This window comes from Nuphar pumila, chromosome 14, assembly GCF_984573655.1.
Source record: "Nuphar pumila chromosome 14, dmNupPumi1.hap1.1, whole genome shotgun sequence".
NCBI classification, from domain to species: Eukaryota; Viridiplantae; Streptophyta; class Magnoliopsida; order Nymphaeales; family Nymphaeaceae; genus Nuphar; species Nuphar pumila.
The window spans coordinates 63,858,796-63,882,567 of NC_143262.1; the positions used below are offsets into that span (position 1 = coordinate 63,858,796).

The window sequence follows — 23,772 nt, forward strand, 5'->3', positions numbered from 1 at the left end:
TTCACCTTGCTTTCACTGTTTGCTATCCCTGCCTGTGTACATCAACCTTCCTACATTTTGCATATACATATGCATTTACATTTCCTCTTAGCATACGCATTGCATTTAGGCATATGCATTTCCTCCTAGCATACGCATTGCATTTAGGCATATGTATATGTGTCTTCTCTTAGCATAGGCATTGCATTTAGGCATATGCAATGCATTTAGGCATATGCATATGCATTTCATCTTAAGTATATACATTGGATCTTAGTCGATGGATGTGCATCTCATATACGCATATGCATTGCATTTTAGCATATGCATGCGCATCTCATTTCAGCATATGCATATATACTTCATTTTGGCATAAGGCATATGCATTTCATTTTAGCATAAGCATATTCATTTTATCCTATGCATTTTACATATTGTCCATGTTATGCTTTACTTTGCAATTTCATTTGTTATCTTTTATTGTTTATCGTTTAGTAGCTTGTTAATTATAATCTCCATAATTTTCATCCTCTTTTATCTTGTATCTTTGTTGTTCTGTATCATCTTGTGTTTTTGCAGGAAATGAGAAAGATATTGGTTTCTCTTTTAGATTAGGGAATTTCAATATTCAATTTAAATTTGAAATTTGTAATAATTTTATTTAATGAGAATTTCTATTTTCTGACTAGCTTAGAATGGATGAGCATGTAGTTGCATTTCAAATTCTCGTAATTGATTGTGATATTTTGTTTTTATTTTCTTTCAAAAAGAGCATATGGTGAAACATGAATGGCATGTTGTTATCATCGCAAAATTTATCCCCTCCCTTGCGAGAAAGAAACGAATTTCGCGAGTCAAACTCGACCAAAGTTTTGAAAATGATTTTGAAAATTTACTCGCCTTCGTTTTTAAAATTTGCGGGAAAATTCCGTGAAATGGGATCCGCCTGTCGGTACGAGGTTCAACCGTTCCTGGCGCCTTTACCAGGGGTAATTGAACCAAGGATCAATTACGTGCTTTAATTTGACTCAAATAGCTAAATTATGCTCTATTTTTACTAGAATGCACAAAGAATCAGGCTTGTGCTATGAAATTTTTTAAAAAATGCAAGTTTGAGAAACTATGATGTTTGCTTTGGAAAATTGAAATGCATTTGGAAAATGATTGGAAAAGTGCTTGAAATTGGAGTTTTTGGGAAAATCATTGAATTTCATTGTAAATCAGAAATTTGCATTGAAAAGTGATTTCTCAGGAAAACTTGAAAATCTGAGAAAATTGGTTTTGAGATTGGAAACTTGGAATTGCTTTTATAAGAAAATGGATTTGAGAATCTTGAGAAAATCTGAGAAATTTATTGGAAAATGACTTTTGAAATGGAAAATGAATTCTCAGAAAAACTGAAAAATATGAGAAAATCGATTTCTGAAAACTTGGGATTTTGAAATTTAAGAATTTGAAAACATAGGAAAATCTTGATTTGAACTTGGGAAATGCTTTGAAATGTCATTTGAAAACTTAGGATTTTGAGAAAATCAGATCCTGAGAAAGACTTGGAAATTCTTGAGAAAATTGAATTTTCTGAAATTGAAATTGGAAAATGAGTTTAAAAATAATGCAATTTGAATGATATGAATGAATGAATATGAATTTGAAAAGGGAATTTCATTGAGGAATTGGGAAATCCTTTTGAAACTTTGAGAAATGCAGTGCATTTTTGAAGTTAGCCTAAGAGTGTAGGCTGAATGTGGCTGATATAAAGATCATAAATCTTGGTTTTCTTCGTATTCTGACTATGGCCATAAATACGAATCCCACCGAGTTTATAAACTCCATAAGAGCTTGTGCACGTGCCATTCGTGTAAACCATAGTGAATTTGAAATAATGTGCATGAATCATACATCACATATTGAAATTTGCATAAATTAAACTATATGCAATGCAACCCTATTCTAAGCAGAAAAGTAACTCTTATTCCAAATTATTACATTTGAGGTTACATTGAATTGAAATAAAAAATAAAAGCTAAGTCTTCTTCTTGAATGTTCCTGCAAAACTAGAAAACAAAGTTAGCACAAAAATGTAGGTTTTTCTGAATTTATCCAAAAATATGGAAAATTATCGAATATTATTCAGATATAAACCCAGAATCATACCCCCTTTGATATAAACATGAAAAATAATGAATAAATTTTGAAAATAAACTTGAAAATTCGAAATTGGGGTCAAAATGACCAAAATACCCCTGATGACCTTGAAATCAAGGTTTTATGAAAGAATTTTTTTGTAAATTTTGGAATTTTGAAAATCAAATGAAATAAATCAAACATAATATGATAAAATATGATGATATGCATGAAATTTTGGAGAATTAGAAATTGAAATTTCGAAATTTAGGTCAAAATGACCAAAATACCCCTGATAACAAGACTATGGCCTTGAAACCAGGGTTTTCTGAAATAAATTTTGCAAAATTGAAAAATATGAAATGCAAATGAGATTAAAATTAACCCTAATATGATTCTACATGCTTATGTACATGATAAAAACCCTAACATGGCGAAAATATCATAAAATATCGAATTTAACTTGATTTTCGCTTCTGAATTTAAAGATAAACTAACACATGGAGCAAATGAACTTGGAATTAAACCAAATTTGTCATGGACAACTAAAATAACCCTAGAAACATAATGGAGCTCGAAAATCTATTTTTTTGTATTTTTAAATATAGAAATTCAAATAAAAACCCTAAATTTTGTGATTTTTGCCTAAAATGTTGATTCTAAAGGAGATTTAGGATATCAAACTTCCATAAAAATTTCCCAAATTTTATGGGGTGACAGAGGACAGTAAGGAAAGGATTTTTGCCTTTTACTGTTACTGGTTTTGACCTATGGTCGGAGCTGTGACACTCCGGCAAGTCGGATCGGAATCCGGCGACTCTAGGATTTAGGGGAAACAGACAGGTTTCGGAATAAAATGTGGGAAAAATAGCAAAAAGATGGGAAAAAAGTTGAAATTGTGGGAAAATGTCCCTGACAAACAGAGAAAGATTTGATATTTTGACACCCTTGGGATTCGGGTTACGGTTTGGAAAAGGCCACACTGTTATCAGAGACCTAAATCTCTGGAATTTCTGGACATTGGAATCTGTTAGACAGAAAGAGAAAATCCGGGAAAAATAATTAAACAGATCCAAAAATTCCCACATTTTGGGAAATGACAGTAAATTATGTTAGGAACAACTTTCATGTTGAAAGTTTTTGCAGACGGTTACAGATTTGGCGGACTTGATGCATTAGGGTCTGTCTATACCTTGACAAAGGAAAATTGATATTTTCCCAGAGGTCTGAGAAATCCGATTTTTTTAAGAGGGCAAAACTGCTTGGAAAAACATAAAAATTTCTAGATCACTAGTAGATTCAACGATGAATCCACTATGATTTTTGGATGATGATCCGGATCTCCCACAAGGGTGGTGCCGGAGGTTTTTGTCTACTAAAGATGGATCTGGAATTCCCAGTGAGTTTGAAATCCAAACTCAGTTTTGGATTTATTTAATGGGACTATAAAATTCAAAGGGAATCAAATTTTCGGCAGAAAATTAACAACAAGTAAACCTAATTAACCTAAATTTTTTGAGATTTATGAATGAGAACTCGCACATGAAATAATGATAGTATTATGGCTACAACTTATAGATTCTAAATTAAATACAAACCAAAACCATACAAAGTGAACAACATGAATAATGAGACTAGAATAAATGCAATACTTAAATATGAACCTACATGGAATACGAAAATAAAAATAAAAAATAAAAATTGACAGGGATATGATTCCGTTTTGATGTTGGCTCTAAAATGAGAGATTCGATCCAACCGGTGGATGAACCTCTTATTTCACTAGCCTCAATAGACAAGGTGATTATCACATCTACTTGATTTAAAACTAGGAAAGAGACATTCATGTGATTTCGAATCTGACTTTTAACTTGATTCCATGACATTTATACAAAAGGAAATCCAAAGACCCCCAATCCATGGATTCCATGGATGAACATCGTAGGGGCTTTATTAATAGCTAATAGAAATCACAAATCAAGAGAATAGTGGCTCACCTTGAGGAGGAGTCTGCTGCAATGAAAAGGGCTGGTTGGAACAAGGTTGCAAGGAAGGTTGGGCTGCAAGTAGTATCTTGATGGTGCTGGACTGGTGGTGAAGGTAGAAGACTGCAGTTGTTGAAGGAAGTGACTGGATTTGCTTGAAGATTTCCTTTGATGTTGCGAAGCTTGAAGGGGACTGGACTCGGCTGCAATAAGGAAGCTATGATAAAGGCGGTTGTAGATGGCTGGAGGCTCCCTTTGATGCCGCAAAGCTTGAAACTGGTTGGATCCGGAGGAGGCTGAAGGATGTTGCTGGGCTTCAAGGTGGCTGGAAGATGTTATAGTTGTTGGAGGAGACTAAGGATGGCAGCTTGTGAAGGAGAGAGGGAGCTGAGGATAGAGGTCAAGATGCACATCCGTATGTGCCCTTTTTGTTATAACTTAGGAAAAATAAAACCAAAGACCTAAGTTTCTAATGAAAAAAATGGGTTAATGGGAGATGAAGGTGGCTGTCAAAGTGTGGTTGACGCAGGTGGCTGGAGAAGGGAGGTGCTGTTTGTTGTGGCTACAAGCTGGTGGTTGTTGTGGATCCCTGGTGGAGCTGGCTGCAACAGTTTGAAAATCGGAGGTGGTTGCACCCAATGAAAGGCCTTCACATACTGTAATGGCTGGTGGAGGTCAGCTGCTACCAAAAACAATGATGGAGCCTGTTGATACTCCAAGGGAGTTGCTGAAGCAAAGGAGTTGGAGGATGCAGATGCTGTGATCGATGGCTGCAATGGTGCTGTGCGTGGAGGCTTCCAGTTGGTGTTGCTGAGGGCTGCAAGGGTGTTGTTTCAATGGCTGGAAGCTGCAACCAAGGGGTGAGAAAGAGAGAGTTCAAGGGAGAGAGAGAGATGCGTGAGATCAGAGGAATAGGCTGCAGTCGTTCTTTTTTCTTCTTCTTTCTCTTATCACAACTTAGGTTTTGATAAAAATCAAAACCTAAGTTTCTAATATTGTTTCAAGAAACAGCATACGTGAATGGTTGTAGCCATATTTCTTTGGAGGAAATAGGGAGGGAGTAAGAAAGAAAGGGGAAAGAAGGGAAAGAAAAGGAAAGAAGAGGGGAAGAAGGAAAAGGAAAGGAAAAGAAGAAAAGAGAGGGAAAGAAGAAGAAGGAGGGGGCTGGAAAAAAAGCCTACGTAAGTGGAGATGGAGGAAAGAAAGGAGGAAAGAAAGAAAGAAAAAGGGAAGAAGAAAGAAAGAAGGAAAGAAAAGAAAAATAATAAAAAATAAAAAAAATAAAATGGAGGAAGAAAGAAAGGAAATGGTCTGGATTGAGGGCTAGGATGGTCAACCCCCTTGTGGGTCCCACCTTAGGAAAATAAAATAATAAAATAAAACAAGCAAAAAAAAATAAAGGAAAAAGGTAAATTTTTTTCTTTTTTATAAATTAAAACAGAAAAAGCAAATGGATGGGCCATCTCAGAGCGGGTCCAAATTCCACTTTTGAAATTCATTTTGACGATTAAAGGGGTAAAATAGTCTTTCAGAAAATTTCCAAACGAAACGAGCTATTTGTGGCAGTTTTTGAAACGAGCTCGGATTTTGAAGTTCAATACCCCGTTGCGAAGCAAATCCAGTGTAGAATTTAAAATGTAATTTTGAAAGAAATCCAAATTGTTTTTCTCGAGAAAATGCTTTCAACAAAATGAGCTATTTTTGGCAGTTTTTGAAACGAGCTTGGATTTTGAAGTTCAATACCCCGTTGCAAAGCAAATTCAGTGTAGAATTCAAAAAAAATTGAGTTTGAAATAAATCCAGATTATTTTTGTTGAGAAAATATTTCCAAATTTAGACTCTTGGTGGTAAAATGTCAATTTTGGAAACCCAGGGTTTGAAATTGATTTCTGAAAGCTTTTAAAACTCGATCTGGATTGAAATTTATAAAACTGGAGTTCTGGACTTCGAAAATGAAATGAAATGTGATGAAATGTTATGAAATGCTGAGAAATGATATAAAATGACATGAAATGCTATGCGAAATGCAGACCCTGAATGAAGAATTTTGGATGTCAGACCCCGATTGACACTTGTATCAGTTCAAAAAGTGTTAAAATTGACAAAATCTGCAAAAATGGTTGAAGAAATGATTTTCGAGCTCTGCCAAGCTAGAGTGACACTGAAAATTAGGGTTTGAGCTGGATTCAACTGAAATGAACTGGATTGAGCTGGGTTTTAGAGTTTCAGAACTCAAATGAACTCACCGGACACTGACTCAACTGACCTTTCCAACTGAATTTTCAAGAAAAGCTACCATTTTTACAGAAATGGTATGGAATGGTTATTGGAATGAAGTGAATTACGAACCTGAACTGGGTTTGAGATGAAACAAAGGTCAGTAATACTGAGGTGAACTAAAATCGAAGCTTGAACACTAGCTCAATTGGCTGAACTCGACTCAATTTCAGTTGAAAGAGCTGAAATGGACTAAAATGGGCTCTTGGACACTTGGAAATGGTTTTGAACTGAAACTGGAGCGCTTGAACTTCTGATGAGCTCAAGTTAGACTCTAGGGAGTATAACTGACTATGAATGACTGATTCAGAGACAATTGGCTTGGATTTGAGTGAGAAATGAGCTCATTTCTGAAGAGATGATCCCATTTTGGCAGTAATGGTCAGAAATGAAAATGGCCTGTTCATTGTGAGTTCAGATGAGCTTGAGATGATTGACATTCTAAATGTTCTGAACTGACCAATGAGCTTGGTTGACTCCGACTAACTGGGGTCCGGGATGACCTAGGGGTAAAATGGTAATTTTCTAAATAAAAGTTGGTAAAATGGTGAATTTCTGAAACTGACTCGGGGTTTGACTCCTACACTGACCTAACAGGGTTGACACTGCACTTGGAGGGTTGTTTGAGAATGGATGAGGAAAATTTGGGGTGTTTACACATGTGCACCCTTTAATAGAGGATAAATAAAACTAAATAAAGTTCGTATTTACGACCACAATCGGAATACGAATAATACTTCGAATTATTATTCTTTATTAAAATACAATTCATTTTCAAAAATCATCGTATTTTCAAATATATTTTCTTCCTTTATTAGAATCTAAGATAAAGATTAAATCAAAGTATAATGATGGCCATAGTCATAAATATACAAAAATTTAATCTTGTTTTAATTCTATAAAGGCACAAAATTCATTTTATTTTTTCTTGGAATTTAGATAAAGATTAAATCAGAATATGTTTGTGACCATAGTCATGAATATATTAAAATTTAATCTTATTTCAATTCTATTAGAGAATAAAATTTGATTTTAATTCTAATTTTAAACAAATTCTTTTAAATGCATTCATCATTTAAGATAAAATTGTGCATCCTTATTTTCAAAATTATTCAAAACATTTTCAATTTCAAAGCATTTTCCAAGTGATTTTTGAAATTTATTTTCTATTTAATTTTATTTTCAAGAATTAAATTCAAAACTGTTTTCGAAATTGAATTTCAACTTCAAATTTAAAATCTTTTCTAAATTCAAAGTATCTTCAAAACCATTTTCAAAATCCAAAATAAATTCAATTGTGTTTTCAATTTCTATTTCAATTTCAATTATCAAATTCGAATTCGATCTTCAATTTAAAATTCCTATTTCAAATTCAGAATTCAATTCTAAACTTCAAATTCAAAATCTTTATTCTAAGTTTTAATTTCAAATTTCATTTTCAATTTCAAAAGTACGAATTCAAGTCTCAATAAAAATTTTATTTCAACTTTTAAATTCCAATTCAATTTCAATTTACAAGTTCATCTTTCAAAACTCAATCTTCCATAATTCCAAACTTCAATTCTAATTTCAAGTTCAATTTTGATTTCAAATCTCAAAATCAATTCTTAAAGTTTAATTCTCAATTCAAAATCAATTCAAATTCTATTTTCAATCAATTTCAGATTTCAAAGTTCTCGAATTTGAGACTGATTTCAAAATCTTCAATTTCAAGCTTTTTTATTCAAGTTCACTTCAAATTTCAACCCTCCAATTCACAAATCGATTTCTGAATTTCAAAATTTACTTCTCAAAAGGATGTTTTCAAATTCATTTCAGAATCACTTGGAAAAATCCAAATTTCTAAAATATCTTCAAAGAGCATACACATTTTTTTCAAGTTCAAATAGCACAAGCCTGATTCATTGTGCATTTAGGACTTAGAATAATTTCTTAGTCAAATTTAGGCAAAGCAAAGTCACAAATTTGATCCATGGTTTGATTACCCTTGGTAAAGGCGCCAGGAACTGTTGAACCTCGTACCGACAAGCGAATCTCGTCTCCTCATTTTCCCGCAAATTTCAAAATAGAGGCGAAGAATTTTAAAATATCTTTTTTAAAAGATTAAGTGGACCTTGCAGAGAGTTTCTATCTTTTTTTCCTTTCAAAAGGAAAAGAAAGGGAAAAAATTTTCAGCGATCACAGGTTTGGCGACCATGATAGGACTTGTCTTCGTTTGATCGAATTAACGCCTTTGCCTTGTTTAAATTCGTCTAAGTCATTATTCACAAATGTCAGCTTCATTTTTCATGCAAACTTAGGAGCCTAGACTCTGACCCAGCTGGCATGATTCATATAGGCTTAAGTATGGTTTGGTAGGACTAAATTGAGGAGATTTATTCATGCTCACTTAGACTTAGGTCTGAAATATAATCCTCCTCAATTTAGGGATTGAATGCAATGAATATATACAAGTTTGTGGTTCTTAATGATTTTCAAAATTCTATTTCTTTAGGACTTTTCATTAGAGACATCTGGTTTCTTGCATATTGATCATATTTTTTAAAACATCCCTACCTATATTGTCTCGGTCTTCACATTGTTGGGCTTTCTCACTGAACCATAGTTTGGGAAAAATCCTCACAACTGGGCCAATTATTTGGGCTAATACCCCCCCTGCCACGTACTAAGGGTCATAGTCTAAAGTATATCGGCAGGTGCTCAAGGATGTTGGAAAACTATTTACCTTAGAATCAGAGAATTATTCTTATGTCACATACTTCAAGCTTCAGCTTGAGTATATCAGCATATCTTGATTGGAATCAGATGATTTAAACCTTAGAGTTCGGATCAGGGTCCTACAGCTATTTCAAAATTTGTGTATTTGGAGTCAGCTTTTAGGGAGTGTTGTTTGTGCATCCCTGTTTGTACAGCTTTGATTATGTAATACTTGTGTATTCTCTTATATTTCCTTACCTTTTTCAGAATATTTTTTCTCAAACCCTGGGTATTTGTTTCAAAATTTTCTCTCTATTTTCAAAACCTCAGTGTATATTTCCTCTTTCCATATTTCTTCAAATCAATTTTCTAAAAACCCGAGAAATCCTTTTCTAAATTCTTCTCTATTTTTTTAAAACTGTAGGTGATTTTCTTTCTTTTCTTCCTTTCTTCTGGATCTCGAATTTCCAACCTTATTTTAATCTTGCATGCTATTTTCCTCAAAAATCGTGTATTCTCCTCTTTTCTTTTTCTCGTGAATTTTGATCCCTATATTTCAATCCCACTATCTAATTTTTAAATCTCTTCACCATATTTTTCTCATGCTTTCTAGTAAATCCTCTGATCATTTCAGTGAGACTTGTCAGCCCGAATCTTCTATTTTCTTACTCACTCGGTTGTCATGGTTGGCGACCCTGCCTGGGTAACAAGGCGTATTTTCAATTGTTTACTTTCTTTATGGGAGTGATAACGCAATTGTCATGACTTTCGTGATGACCCAATCTCTGATAATGGGATATCTTTTCCAAATTGTCAACCTGATTCTCAAACATCTCCATCATCATCTCTCTTTCTTCCAAAATTTCTTCAGTCTAAACCACCCCCTCTGTTCTGCAGGAAGCTTTGGCATTGTCACAAAATCCAATTAAAAGATTGCATCATCTCAGTGTGTCAGTTATAACAGTAGTAGCGAGCAAGAGATGGATTCTTCGAGATCTGTCAGAAGGCAGGGTCAAACAAGCATGGATGACATTGATCCCTCCATATGTCAGTTGTTCAAAAGAATGATTATCAAGATACAGTCAGAGCAATCCGGTGCAAGTTCAAAGAAGAGACCCTCCAAGGAGAAATCTAAGGGCAAGCCTGTGAAGAAGCATGTCAAAATTGCCAAGGAAAGAATTCAGTATAAAGATACCTCAGAAGTGACAGATTCTACAGATGAAATCTCTGATGAAGAACAAGAGGCATCCCGACCGGCTCGCCAAGTATTCAAGAAGCAAATCCTAGAGTTTGAACCTGTCAATAAGCCCAAGGATCAGCTAGATGTCAATCACATCCAACTACAGTTGAGGGAAATAAGTCGCTTAGTCAAAGACCTTGGATTTCTATGATGGCTTCACGGAATGCGTAAAATTCAAGGCACCTGCCAGGGAAAAGACGCATGTTGCCTCATCCAAGAACATCACTAACAACAACAAAAAAACAACGTAGGAGGCAGAAGCAACAATAAAGGCAAAAAGGGAGACACCTTCAAACAAGATTATAAATCATTTCAGTCAAGCTCTCACCAGAAATCCCTGCAGAAAGAAAAGATAAAGTGTGACAGTTAGGATGGCGACCGCCAGTTTACTCCTCTGAAGCAGCCACTCGAAGAAGTCCTTGAATGCATGTTGGCCAAGAGACTAGTCAGGCTCCCAAGAGCCACAAACTCTCCCACAATCATGGGAAGATTCCTGAATCAATTCTGTAAATTCCATCGAGTAGTAGAACATGACACTGACTACTACTTCATCTTCAAAAATATTGTTCAAGACTGCATCAGAAAGAGTTTTCTTGTCGAAGACAAAGAAGGAGACCGACCAGCTGCCTCGCCCAAGACTGTTCAATCCCGCTCCCAGCATAAGGCAAACACTCAGCAGAAACCAAAACACGATGGTTGGGGTTACAATCATGAATTCACTCCTCTAGATTAGCCTCTCAAGAAGGTTCTTGAGTATATGCTGGTCAAGAAAATGGAAGGATTGACTTTGCAAATTCCACAAAGCAATGAGGCACGATACTGAACATTGCTTCATCTTTAAGAATATTGTGCAAGATTGCATTGACAGAGAGCTACTTATGAAAGATAAGGAGAAGAGTCAGCCAACTCTCTCGTCGACACCTTCCCCAGCCACTCAAGAGGATGACGATGTCAATGCTCTCTCGTTCCTTTCATTTTGCTTTTGTCATTTTTAAAGTGAGAGTGTAGTCCCAGTTCTTTTTCCTCCTTATGATGTCATGTCATTCCCTAGTTGTTAATATTTTAGTAATGAAGCATTAAGTTTCTTTGCATCTCTATCCAATATTTCTTTCCTTTGCTATATTGGGGTATCTTTTATTTTGAAATTCTATTTTCACTTCCAACGTCTTGTATACAGACAGGACTGGACAAAAAATTTTTATCATCAAATTTTATTAATTTTCATCAATTTCCTATTATTTTCCCTCTTTAGGATAAGGGACAATCCTGACATCATTCATGAGAGCGATAGGATTACCTATAGGGGTTTGTCCAAAATTGCAAATTTATAAAAAAAAATACAAAATCTCCATCATGATCACTGAGAGCTTTTCAAAGCAACATTCTTTTTCAAAATCTTGGGTTGAGTCTTTTCGTCAAAACCATTTCTTACTGATCTCTTTCCAAAATTCAACCTTCAAGGCGAGTCTTTTCGTCAAAAATTAAATTTTTACCAATCCTTTTCAAAGATCAATCCTCGTGTTGATCTTCTCTCTTCAAACCTGGTTTCAAACCAGTCATTTCCAATCAATCCTCGAATTGATCTCTTTCTTTCAAAACTGACTTTGAACCGGTCATTTTGAATCAACCCTCATGTTGATCTTCTTTTTCCAAAACTAGTTTTGAACCAGTCATTTTGAATCAACCCTCGTGTTGACCTTTTTTTCCTAAAACTGGTTTTGAACCGGTCATTTCGAATCAAACCTCATATTGATCTTCTTTTCCTAAAACTGGTTTTAAACTGGTCATTTCGAATTAATCATCGTATTGATCTCCTTTTTACAAAAATTGGTTTCGAATTGGTCATTTCAAATCAACCCTCGTGTTGATCTTCCTTTTTACAAAATCGGTTTCGAATCGGGTATTTCGAATTAATCCTTGTGTTGATCTTCTTTTTACAAAAACTAGTTTTGAACCAGTCATTTCAAATCAACCCTCGTGTTGATCTTCTTTTTTTCAAAATTGGTTTCAAACCGGACATTTCGAGTCAACCTTCGTGTTGATCGCCTTTTTTTTTACAAAACTAGTTTCGAATCGGTCATTTCAAATCAACCCGCATGTTGATCTTCTTTTTTTCAAAACTGGTTTCGAACCGGTCATTTCGAATCAATCCTTGTGTTGATCTTCTTTTTCCAAAATGGGTTTTGAATCAGTCATTTTTCAAAATCAACTCTCGTGTTGATCATTTTCTCAAAATCAGCTATTGGGTTGATCCTTTCTTTCAAAAATTACATGTCATCAGTCTCTCTTCGGGTTGATCCCTTTCTCAAAAATAATTTTTTACTGGTTTTCAAACTAAACATTTCCAATTTGCTTCAAAGATTCCATATGCAGGCAAGATCAAACAAAATCTTTCGTCGACAATTCTTCATCAATTTCCAACACTTTTCGTCAATCTATGGTTTTCCCATTCAAGATAAGGGATAATCCTGAAACCATTCATAGAAACAACACAGTCTTCTATAATAGTTCATTCAAATTGTGAATCTTCTTGAGTATAGAATTTTCACAAAAATATCATCACAATCATCAAAAATTCTCAGAGCACCAATATTTTGCCAAATTCAGGTTATAAGTCAAAACCTAGTCCTCGAGCTGGTTATTTTCAAAAAGAAACAAACTTTCGATCATAGATCGAATTATTTTCTAAACCCAATTTTTGCACTAGTCATTTTCAGTCTAATTTGCAACTTAATCCAACTTTTGAGTTGGACAAGTCTTTTCTTTAAAGATCTGAGTTTCGACTCGGACTTCCTTTTAAAAATTCAACTTTTGAGTTTGACAAGTTTTTCCTTTGAAGATTTGAGTTCTGACTCAGACTTCCTTTTAAAAACCCAACTTTCATGTTGGATCGATTTTTCCTTGAAGATCAGGGTTTCGACTTGAGTTTTCCTTCAGATTATTTTTCCTTTTGAAGATTCGGGTTCCGACTCGGGTTTTCCTTCAAATTAATTTTCTTTTGAAGATCCGAGTTTTGACTTGGGTTTTCCTTCAAATCTATTTTTTCTTGAAGATCCAGGTTCCGACTCGGGTTTTCTTTCAAACTAATTTTTCTTTGAAGATTTGAGTTTTGACTCAGACGATTTCTCAAGAACGAGCTCCGACTCGGACGATTTCTCAAAAATGAGTTCCAACTCGGATGATCTCTTTCAAAAATGAGTTTCGACTCGGACGATTTTTCAAAAACAAGTTTTGACTCAGACGATTTTCAAAAATGAGTTTTGATCGAACGATTTCTTCCAAAAATGAGTTTTGACTTGGATTTTCTTCCAAAAACGAGTTCTGACTCAGACTTTCTCTCAAAACTGAATTTTGACACAGACTTTCTTTCAAAAATCCAACTTATGAGTTGGACTTTCTTCAAAACTCAACCTTCGAGCGGGTAGAACTTTCAAAATTCAATTTCATGCCCAGACTTTCAGGTCAACCAATTCTATCAATTTCAATCATTTTTCAACTTTCGAGTTGCAATTCAATCATTTTCAATCTTTGGGTTGCAATTTTATCAATCTCAATTGTTTTCCAACCTTCAGGTTGCTTTTTTCGCCAAACAAGTATTTCGAGATTCGACCCTCGGGTTGAACTCATTCTCCAATTGGCCAAACATTTCAAATATCAATCAATTTTCTCTTGTGAAGGACCCTTTTCCTAGGGAGAGTTTGAGGGAGCTTGTTTCTTTCGCATGCAACCAATTTTTTGTTCGCAAGAACCCTTTTTCTAGGGAGAGTTTGAAGGGACTCATTTCTTTGTGGGCTGTTTGCAAAACAACAATCATTTTTTACACAAAGAAACCCTTTTTCAGGGAGAGTTTCGACGAAAGCTCATCTTCTTTGTGGCCCCCAATTTCTCATTTTGGCCTCCCCGCCATAGAGGATCCCCTTTTATAGAGAGAGTGTGATGGACTCGCTCCTTTGTGATATTCATCAATCTTACCCACTGGTCGCCTTTCCATAATAGAAGCCTAAGATTAGGAAGTTTTAATGAAAACTTAATTTCTCTTCAAAAGTTTCATTTTGCAAACACCTCATTTTTTAGGGAGTATTCATTACCCGTTCAGGTCAAGGGTCAAGCCTGAGCCTCTCTTTTGGAGAAAAAGATAAAAATTTAGTCACGAATGTGTCAATCTGATATCAAGCAATTATTTCACAAAGGATTTAAGAATATTTTGCCAATTTATCACCAAGAACAATTGTTGATTTCAATTTTATTGCACAAAATTATACCTCAAGCTACCTTCAATATTCTCTCTAAAAGAGCAAAGTTTTCACGAGGAAAGAACAAAATTCAACATTTTTTCTGTTGGTCGACCAAAAGGACGAAGAAAAATCTTTGATATGATTGGCAAAGGAGAATTCAATGAAGTTGAAAAGCCATAAGTGAATCGATATTGATCATATCTATGGCACATCTTTAAAGATGATCCTTTTGGCAATAAGGCAGCAGAATTATCCTGGGTAATAAAAAGAATTCACTCAATCTCAATATCTCTTCAATCATTCAAGCTGTCATTATTATCTGCGAAAGGGATCTCTCAGCTATCGTCAAGTTGAAGGTTGATGAACGAGTTAGACCCCCGAGACTAAAGGAGACTCAGATCATCTCTAAGTTGAAGGAGTATGTAACATGCCCTTCCCGAGAAAGTTTAAATCATCGCTAACTTTAAGGTTGATGCGATGAACCTCCCGACAATCCCTCAAAGATATCTGGTCGCTGTTATCATAAAACGCTTTTCAATCCAGTGAGACAATTTTATCAATCTAATTCTTGGGACCAAAGAAGACTCGGATCATCTCCAAGTTGAAGGAGTATATGACGTATCCTTCTAGAAAAAATCAGAACATCGCCAATTTGAAGGTTGATGTGATGAAATTGTCTCCAAGTCCCAAGAGAGCTTATTTTTCATGTCTCAAAAGAGCGTAAAAGATCAGTAAGAGACTTTCAATTAAAGAGACAACATCACAATTCCCGGGATCAAAGAAGACTCAAAAAATCTTCAAGTTGAAGAAGTTTATGATGTGTCCTTCCAAGGAAAATCAAAACATCACCGAGTTGAAGGCTGATGTGATGAAATTCTTGCCAAATCCCAAGAAAGCTCACTCTTTGGCTCAAAAGAGCACAAAAGGATCATCAAGGGTAAAACCCAGATATCAAGTTGTCGAAACTGTGAGAAATCATCTTTACCTATGTGAAATTCTTTATCAATATATTTTCATCTAATTGCTTTTAAGAAACTAAGGATATTTCTTTTTCTTTTCATATCAAGGAAATGAATAGCCTCCTTGAAGAAGCTCAACAACAACAAATTTGAATTTGATTCTCGATTCTACGGAGTTAACCCAATTAGAGTAAATACTCCAAGTAGAAAAAGGAATATTTTCACACAAATGTGTTCACATTTCAATCATTTTGAATTAACTACAATTTTTATCTTATTGGCAATCTTTTCTGGCTATCCTGACATGAAACAAGAACTTGATGTCCATTTTGATATATCCTGGCGTTCCTTTATCTCTCATTAGGACTTGATAACAGGAGTTTTTAAAGTCATTCCCTTTTGTTTGATTTGCGCATCTGGTTCTCAGATCTACACATTTCCTAATTTGTCCCCATTGTCCCACCGTAGACAGTTCATTTTCAGGTCAAAGGTGGAGCCTCTTTTTCTCGCAAAAAGGTCATTTTCAAACGCTATTCAGTCTCAGTCATGAGACTCCCTAATCAACTCCTTTTCAAAGCTTTAGAAACCCCCATTTTTCCTACCTTTTGCAACCCCTTTCGGATTCTTTTTGCGAAATCCAGAAGTCCCATCATAGTTTCTTCATTCGAAGATTCTGTATTTTTTATATTCGTTCACGTTAAGGATTATACATGTGCCTCGTTTCACGAGGTATTTTAATTCCCCTTCAGGATAAGAGCTAAAACCTGAATCATTTTCAAAAAAGTCATCTTTCAAACAGCTATTCAGTCTCAATCATGAGATGCCCCAATCGATCACTTTTTTAAAGCTTTAAGGAATCCCATTTTCATTTTCATGTCTCTTGTAACCTCATTCCAATGAGATACTCTTCACCCCTGTTCAGGTAAGGGTCAAACCTGAGCCTCATTCCACGAGGTATCTTTCGTCCCATCCAGGTCAAGGGCTAAACCTGAATCTTTCAAAAACTTATTTTGTCTCAGCCATGAGACCTTCCTCCAAAATCTCCTTTTTTCACAATTTTGGGGCTTTCATCCAAAAGTTTCATCATGATTTCTACGTTCTTCTTTATCAAAATCATTTTCACAATCAATCCTCCCATACTCAGTTTAGGTTTCCTAACTGAGATATTTTTATTTTGAAATTTGGTGTGTTTTTCTTTGCTACTAGCTCTGCTTTCAACCGGCTTAGCAGCAAATAGGGGCATCTGTAAACACCCCAAATTTTTTAAAGTTTCAAAATTCCCCTTTTTTGCCTCAGGACTCACCTTCTAAGTCATTCAGAAGGGCAATTGGGCAATTTCTAATCATTTCTTGGATTCACTTCCTTGTTAAAGATCCGAAATCCAATTTCATTTTCTATACTTGACCCAATCTTGGATCCAGATCAGGCATCCAAATCCAATTCTAAACTCGATTCTTCTATTTTTAATTCAAATCTAAAAATTCAAAATCAATTTTTTTTATGGCTCGGGTATTTTATTCAGATCCAATCTTTATTTGGATCCATTCCTCTCATTTTTCTTCAATTCGAGATCCAAATTCGATCTTTACTCAAAACCTCAGATCTAGATCCATTTTTAAAATTCAATTTATTTAAATTTGATTTCAAAAGCTCTCAATTGCAAAATCCTCAAATTTCAAAGTCAATATTTCGTAAAATCTTGTAAAACTCCATCTCGATCCCATCTCTTAAATCCCTTGCATTTTTCTTATATTTTAGGTTTTCTTTCAAAAAAGAGGCAAAAATTCAAAAAATAACTTTAGGCTCTTTTGAAAATATTTGTAACTAAAACCTTTTCTTTGAAAATTTTGAAAAGCTGAAAGGACTATTTTTAAAAATTTTGTAACCATTCTCTCCTTTATAAACACAGGCAAGGGAGAGGGGAGGCAAGTCGAGCTTGGGAGAAGAGTTAGTTTGGTAGAGTGAATTCCCCTCCTCTCCTTTTCACTCCTTCCTTCTTCCTCATTCCCTCCCTTTCCTTCCTCCCCATCTGAAGGCATTTTTCATCCGCTCTTCTTCACCAGAGGACGTTGAGAAGTCGACCAACTCGTTCTTCACATTAGTCTAGCCATGGTAAATCTCTTCTCTCACCCTTTCAATCTTTTTGGTTTATCTTAATGTCATCAATTAGAAGTATGCTTGCTTCTGTTATATACATATTGTATTTTATTTCTTTCCTATTTTCTTTCAAAGTTATGCATACGTGAATTTAAATTTATGTTGTTTAATAATTTTTCGTTAATACTATCGCATCTCACAACATATCGCATCTTTTTTTCTTTCTGTTGTTCTTCATTGTCCCTTATAGACATACTTTGCAGCATCGATCTTCATATAGCAGCATCAATCTGCATATTGCAATAGTAGGTCGCTTATTTCTTTTCTTTTCTTTTCTTTTCTTTTCTTCATTTGCATACCGCATACGTTCCAACATTACTTTCACTTCCATTTCTGCATCTTATTGCACTCTTGTATCTCATTTTATGCTACTCGTTATTTAGCATTGGTTCTTTCACTTGTTGCCATTTCATATTTCTCATTTGTATTTTATTTCATGCATTTTATTGATTACAATTCTGTGTGTTGGCATTTAGTGTTAGGTTTGCTGTGTTTTGCGATTTCATTTTCATCTGTATCTTATTTTCTCTTATTGCAATCTTTCTTCTTATTCACACTGATCTCCATCGCATCCGGTTGTTCATTGCATATCATCCCTTCAATAACATTTCTTGTGTTTCTTTCCTTTATCATCCGTATGTGATTTCATGTACATTTCATTTCCTATCCATCTACAACATTGCATTCCATCTGATGTAGCATCATCATATGCATTTCATCTTCTGTTTCATCCTTATTTATATTTCTAATTTCTGATATGCATTCATTATATTTACATTGTAGCATTCATTTCATTGGTGTTGTCGTTCCTACATATATCGCATCTCATTTCCTCTTTCTTCATTCATTCATTCCTGCTACTTCATGTGTTCATTATCTGCATCATATGCATTGTTTTCCTCTGCGTTTCTTCTATTTGCTTGCATTTTTCCTATTCATCGATTCCCTGCTTTATTAGATGTATCCATTTACATCTATACTCAAATACAATGTGTTGCTCATCATATGATGCATTGTCATTCATCATTCATCTACACATCGACATCTAAAGCATATTAATATCCCTTGTTTTTGTGTTGTTTGCTTTGTCTTTCTGCGTCGCTGCATTAGTCACAGCATGCCTGCACTTATCATTGGTCACATCGGAATTAGCAAGCATATCATAGTATAACATTAGCATATCATTAGTTCACAACATTAATTAGTTCACATCAGTTAGTTAACCAAACCAACTATGCACACACACTAGTTAGTTCACAGCATATCATTCAATACAGTTGCATATGCAATGAGTTATCATAGTTTAATTGAAATTGTGAAGCTTGTTGTGTACATGAATCACAGTATCGTGAGATCTAAATCACAGCAACATGAGGTATGTTGCTTAATTGAAATTGAAATTGTATACCTGGAATTGTTTAGTGTGCTGTAAGGTCGATTTTTTGTTGCACCTGCATATAAGCTTGTTGTGCGTGTGTTATGTTGAATGCATTAGGTCAGTTAAAGTGGCAAGTGGGGCATTACTCGTCAATGCTTGGGTTCAGCTTTGCAATCTCCATGCCTGAAACCATCTTCACCTCCTACTTCTGGTAGATCGGAAGTCCAAAGAGTAAGATTATACTTTAGCAACTGCATGATCAAAGTGTTGTCCTTGTAGGACTCCTCATCCAAGATATCCAACTCTGCAATTGCCCCGTCAAATGTTTGTTTTGCCAGATGACAAGCCCTCTCACAAGAATTGATAATTTCATAGTAGAAAACTAAGAAGTTGAGAGTAAGACTGAGGTGAATCGAGTGGGGGTGAAGGAAGCTCTATATTTGCAGTGTTTGATGCAATTTGATAAGCCTTGCGAGATTGGTCTGATACTTCTTTCTTTTCCCGATCAGTCTTGAATTCTGCAAAATAGCAGTAATAATCACCCTTCATTTTGTAATAGAAGATAGTGAATTCTCCTGTCCAAGATGAAGGAATCAGATACTCATCAATAATGGTCAAGATATCATTGCAGGTCTTTGAGAATTCTTCTTCCACCTTCTGTTGATAGGTCTTGATGCGCTTGACATAAGTACTTGCACATATACCACTCAACAGTTAGTCCACGCATATCATTCACCTGCATAGTAGATTAGATTAGTTAATTACCTGCACATTAGATTAGTTAATATCATTCATTGCACATTAGATCAGCACATTCACCTGCATATTAGCTTCATTACAGCATATGCACATCTGTATAATTCCCTGCATTTGTTTCAATATCATCCACATTATTCTCTATGTTCTTTTGTTTACTTATATCTAAGTATTTCATTTTCATAAGCATGTCCTTTCAAGTATAAGAGGTGTCACCATTGGCGTGAGTTTAGCCTTTGTGCATCGGCATTCCATTTCGGTATCATATGCATATCATATTTCATTCTTCGCATTGGATTTCATAGTGAAATCCTAATTCACATCGATTTCACTATGAAATCCCGGAGCTACATCGATTGTGAGAATGCTTTGTTCGGCTGTGAAATCAGACTAATACCTGCTGAGAGATGTTCTCTCACTCATCTGTTCACCGGCACCCCACGACATCCCATTCTCACAGCACATCACTCACTGTGTCATTTGCACCTCACGGCCTCCCATTCTCACATCATCTTCATTCACTGATATACCTCCATTCATTACATTATCTTGTTCCCATAACACTCCATCCACCACAGCATCTTCATTCATTGATATACCTCCATTCATTACATTATCTTGTTCCCATAATACTCCATTCCACCACAGTAAATCAAATTTGTTGAGATCTCGGTAACTCTATATACTCTGATTATCTCTTCACAACAGAGCATCAGCGGGGCATGATTCTGTCATCTACACTCATTCAGTTTAGCATATCATTCAGTTTAAGCATCATGTGTGTTGTGTTGTTTTATCGTTGTGTGAGTTCAACTTGCTGAAGTCGATTGCCGAAATCGATTTCTGAAATCGGTTTACTTGTGTAAGTTCAAGTTGTGAAAGTCTGATGTATGAAATTCATTTGTTGTGTGAAATCAATTTAAGAAATCTGTTGTGTGAGTTTAATTTGAGCAGCATATCATAATCATGTGCATTTCGCAGTGTGTTTGGCTAGCATTTAGCGAATGTGCGTATGTGTTTAGCACTACATGTTTACTTGTGCTTTAGCATTTAGCCGTTTAATGTGTGTTTAACATTTGTTGTGAATGTGTGTTTGTTGTTTAGCGATTGCTGTATAAGTTAGTATTTTCACCTGTGTATGTTTAGTCTTTTTTACTTTGCATTTATTTGCATTAGCATTTAGCCTTCGTTTAGGGAACTTGCATTCATGATTGTATCGCATCCCTTCTAGCCACTCTTCTTTCACGTTGCATGTGTGTAGTTCAGCCTAAAACTTTTGCCAGCGAACCATTCGCTTTAATTGTCGCAACTGTGAGGCATACATTTTTTGTTTTGAGCCAGTTTGAGAATGCCAGATCTGAAATACTAAATTTTAGTGGATTGGTTGAGGATACCGCGCACTGTACAGAGCTGGAACTTGAACCAGCACTTGTCGATGTTGCTCTTCAAACCGCTGTTAGCATTTCTGTTTCATCTCAAGTGCTATACATGTTGGCCTAAGTCTATTTGTGTTACAACATCATTGCATCATCATTTTACCTTTTGTTTTAGCTGCATCCATTTCTACTTGTATTATGCTTAGCCAAGATGTGTATCTCATCATTTGGTGCATGTAAACACCCCAAATGTTCCTCATCCATTCTCAAACACACCCCTCTTGCAGATGCCAACCCTGGTAGGTCACTAAAAGAGTCCAACCTCAAGTTTGTCTCAGTTTAGGTATCATTTTACCCCCTTTCATCAAGAAAAATACCATTTTACCCCTAGGTTATCCTAGATCCCTGTCAGTCAGAGTCAACCAAGCTCATTTTTAAGCTTAGAACAATTAGAATGTCAGTCATTTCTAGCTCATCTGAGCTCACGATGAGCAAATCATGTTCATTTCTAATCATTTCTGCCAAAATGGGTTCATTTCCTCTGAAAGGAGCTCATTTCCAACTCAAATCCATGCCAATTGTCCCTGAGTAAGTCATTCCTAGTCAATCCTATTTCTCTGAGTCTAGCTTGAGCTCACCAGAAGTTCAAGTGCTCTAATTTCAGTTCAAATTCGTTTCTCATTGTCTAGGAGTTCATTTTAGCCCATTTCAGCTCATTTTAGCTGAAATTTAGCTAAGTCCAGTCAGTTGAGCTAGTGTTTGAGCTTCAGTTTTAGTTCATCTCAGTATTACTGATCTTTATTCCAACTCAAATCCAGTCCTTGTTCGTAACTCAGTTCACTCCAAGGATCATTTCTCACAATTTCTCTGAAAATAACACTGTTTCTCAACCATTCAGTCTAGGAGTCTAGTTGAGCCAGTGTCTTGTCAATTCATTTGAGATCTGAAACCCTAGAACTTAGTTTATTAGTGTTTATTTCAGTTCAAACCAGTTAAAACCATAATTTTCAGTGTCACTTCTCGCTCTGTAGGGACAAAAACCATTTCTTGGACCATTTTGTTCATTTTATCAAAATCAACACTTTTTAAACTGGTACAACAGTCAATCGAGGTCCAATACATAAAATTCTCCATCCAGGGTCTGCATTTCACATGACATTTTATGTCGTTTCTCATCATTTCTCACCATTTTTCATAATTTCATATCATTTCATTACATTTTATCTCATTTTCGAGATCCAAAACTCCAATTTTGAAAATTCCAATCCAGATTCGAATTTTAAAGTTTTTTTGAAATCAAGTTCAAAACCTAGGTTTTCAAATTGACATTTTTACCCCCAATACTCTAAATTTAGAAATATTTTCCCGAGAAAACAATATGGATTCCTTTCAAACTTGATTTCCAAAATTTTAAACTGGATATTCTCTGCAAAGAGGTATAGAATTTCAAACTTTGAATTTCAATTCAAAATTGCCAAAAATCTTTCATTTAATCCAAAAATCTTTCTAAGGAATTTTATAAAATCATTTTACCCCTTTTGTTTGTCATTCTTTTAAAAAATAAGTGGGACCCACTCTAAGTGGCACCACACTTAAAAAAAATGTTTCTTTTTCCTTCTTTTTCTATTTTCTTTTTTCTTTTTTTTATTTTATTTCTTTATTTTATTTAGAGAAGGGAGTGGACCCCACAAGGGGGTCGACCCCCTCTCTCTCTCCACTTTCCCTTTTCCTTCTTCCCCTCTTTTTCTTTCCTTTCTTCTCCTTTTCCCTCCCTTTTTCCTTTCCTTCTTCTCTTCTTTTCTTTCTTTTCTTCTTCTTTCTTCTCTTTCCCTTTCCTTTCTTTCTTTTGTTTCCTTTCCTTTCTTCCTTCTCCCTTCCTCCTTGTCGCCAGCCCCTTCCTCTTCTTTTCTTCCTTTCTTTTCCCTTTTCTTTCTTTCATTTTCTTCTTTCCTTCTTCTCTTTCTTTCTTTCTTTCCTTCTTCTCCTTTTCCTTCCTCCCTTTCTTTCCTTCTTTCTTTATCTCCTTTCTTCATTTCTCCTTAAAGTTTTCTCCTCTTACTAAATCACATAAGCACCTACACGGCTAGACTCTTTCCTCTCTCTTCTCTTTATCTCTCTCCTTCTAACTCCCTCTTGCTCTTAACCCTAGCATTTTCTCTCCAACTCTCTCTTTGACCCTTGCTCTCCCTCACACAGCTACAGTCCTCCTCCTTGCTCCATTCTAACCATTGCAGCCTTGGTGCAACCCCTCCATTAGTGCAGCAAGCCACCTTCAACCGACGCCACCATCTTCACCTTCATTGCACCAGCCACCTTCATTGCTCCAGCCACATCAACTGTAGCAACCATCTTCAATGTCTTCACTGCAACAACCGTCCATTTGTAGTAGTCATAGAAGCCTCCATTGCAGCCTCATCAACACAACACTTTCCTCCAGCCGTGCAATAGCCCTCTAGCACCTACTTCTAGCCGCAGCTTCCTCTAGAGTCTCCTCCTTCTGCCGAACCAAACAAAGCCTTCCAAGGTAAAACCTTTTCTCACCTCTTTTTTTCTTTTTTTCTTGTTCCTATGAACTCACCATGTAAATCCAGTTAAAAAACTTGATTTAC

General features: G+C 35.4%; 1 pseudogene; it reads right to left on the reverse strand.

Annotated features, from left to right (window-relative positions):
* Positions 1-19,180: 19,180 nt before the first annotated feature.
* Positions 19,181-23,512, reverse strand: LOC149816888 (14-3-3-like protein GF14 iota pseudogene; annotated as a pseudogene).
* Between the last annotated feature and the right edge of the window lie 260 nt (positions 23,513-23,772).